This window comes from Octodon degus, unplaced genomic scaffold, assembly GCF_000260255.1.
Source record: "Octodon degus isolate 3935 unplaced genomic scaffold, OctDeg1.0 scaffold00005, whole genome shotgun sequence".
Lineage (NCBI taxonomy): Eukaryota > Metazoa > Chordata > Mammalia > Rodentia > Octodontidae > Octodon > Octodon degus.
This window is the reverse complement of record NW_004524581.1, coordinates 25357896-25360453: the sequence shown is the minus strand read 5'-3', so window position 1 is coordinate 25360453 and position 2558 is coordinate 25357896.

Genomic DNA, 2558 nt, shown 5'->3' with positions numbered 1-2558 from the left:
TTGGGTCAGCTCACATTCTAAGTGAGTGGAAAATAGAACCAGACCTGGCTGTTTAGTCCAAAATGAGTCATCCCACCTCTATTGAAGTGGGCTTAGCTGCTCTGGCTCGCTTCCACGTTTGACTTCTCCATCTGCTTTCCCTTCCATGGTCATAGACCCAACAGACATTACTTACCTAAACTACATGAGCATCTGCTTCAGGAGGTTCTATAGCCTCAACCAGTCATTGCTAATATGTTCCTGCCTAGCAACCTAGGCTAGAAATCCCACTCCTTGGAGGTTGCTTGCAAAAGCACATACATTCATCCATCTATCCTAGAGGATCTGAGTCCTTGGTCACAAGCTCTCATCAGGCCCTAGTTCTGAAGTTCCCAGTGGTTAAGTTGTGGAAACATCGATGTTTGTCCAGTGAATCCCAGACAAGCTGCTTTCCGTCAGTGCAGCAGCTGCCTTACCTCTCATGACAATTCGCTTCCTTGCCTGTTGGACTAAAATGACCTGCTGGCATCCAGAATATTGAGTTTGGTAGAACTCTGGTATATTTCATGGTAGCATAGTTTTCTCCTTCCATGGAGCATACCATTGTAGTGATGTGGAAGCATAAGTTCTGGGAGGATTCTTGGATTCTACTCTTGTGTGGTCAAGTTAGTTACTGGTTGAAAATACTACAGACATGAATTTTCTATGAGCACTTGTGTCTAAGGCAACAATACTGATGCATACACTTTGTATAGAAGGCCTGCAGCTTCTCAGCTGTGTGGTGACTAAAAATCTGATCTTTGTTGCTCAGAGCTTCTATTCACTATCCACAATGAGCCCCATCTGACTCTTGCCTGGGCAATGTACGTAGACAGAATGGGCTATGATTCGGATAACCATTCCTGCATCCTTAAGGACTGAAGACATTCAGCTCTACTATTCAAGCCAGTTAGGGTATGAATTTTGATTTACTCTGTTGGCCTTAAGGTAGTTTCATGGGCTTCCCCCTATGCCTTTGCAACCATTTTAGCTCAATCTACAGTGGAGGAAACAGCAAAAACATTGTCAACTTCATCTTTTTTTGGGCATTCAGAGGAATTTTCACAGCATAGATCTGGAGATTGGCTCATTGGACTGGCCAAGAAATCTGGGCCAGGAATTCACCAGATGTACACTTCCTCTCATAGTAACTTTTTGGGTGTTTCAGAAGTTGATACAGGGCTCAGTCATACTAAGACAAGATGAACCATTTGCTTGCTTTTTGTTAGCTAAATGAATATAGAATCCTTTGAAGGTCTTGAATGGGTACTATCTGTACTTTGGGGGTGAATGCCGAGCCATGGATAGTAACTTTCCAGAAGCATAGCTGGTTTCAGTCTTTCCCTTCACCCATCCTCTTCTGATTAGTCAAAAGCAATACTTTTGTTGCTGCCCTATCTTTTCCTATTACTAAATAGATAGTAGTCTAGTAAGCCTGTGGATTAAGGTTTCTTGCCATTCTGTCTTTGGGGCTTTCTATGGTTTGGATGTTTCACCTAAAAAGCGTGAGGGAGAAAACAGTGTCCAAGGTAATAGTGTTAAGGAAGTTGGGTCTGAAGGTAGGGAGTCAGGCCACAAGGGGTCTCCCCCCCCCCCGCCTTCAGGGATGGAGGGGATCCAACCCAGCACTCTTGACTGCTGATGTCCATGCCAGCCCCTAGCACCTTGATCTTCAACTTCCCACCTTCAAGGAAGTTTTATAAATTACCTGATAGTTGGTGTTCTACTAGTGGAACACAAAAATGGACTAAGATAGAAACATGGTCACTGGGTGCTGGGTAGGAGTTGGAGGGGTTTGCCAAAAATTGGAAGAAGCCTAAATAGCCATAAATGGGGCATTAAGTGTCATTCTGCCACAGGACTCAGAATATTCCCACAGGAAGAGTCTGAAGACTATTGACAGAAACGTAGACAACAAAGGCCATGCCAGTGAGACCCCAGGAGGAAGAAGGTACCAGAAGGCAGGCCATGCTTGTTATGATAGCAACAAACCTTGGCATTGTGCACCAGTGTTTTAGGACTCTGTAGAAAGTAGAACCTAGAAGGTTAAGAAAACTAGGACATCCAGCAGAACATCCAAGGAGTAAAGCATGCAGAGTACTATGAGCCTCATTATTGGGCGTAGAGCACTGAGGGTGTGGCCAACCACCTTTTGTTAATGAGGTCACCATGGAGAAGGAAGCTAGTCTTGTTCAGCATCAGTGCTCTATTGCTGTGTTGAAGGAATTTCAGAGTTTCAAAAGCTGTTCATGTCAGAAGCACGGAGCTCAAGGAGGCCAGAATGGGCCTCACAATACCACAGGACCCCAAATTGCTGCACTCTAGTAGTTTGCTGCTGCCCTAGCCATGGTTTAAAGAGGTTCTGGGTGCACCTCAGACCACTACTCCAAAGAACCTCAGTGGTAGACTTTGGTAGTATCAACAGGGCTGATTCCACAGATCTCAATGAGGAGCCAGGGAAGTGGCAACACCAAACTTTGTCAAGTGCATAAAGTTACAGACAGCCTGGAAACCTAGAAAAGACCACTTATGAGGCACAG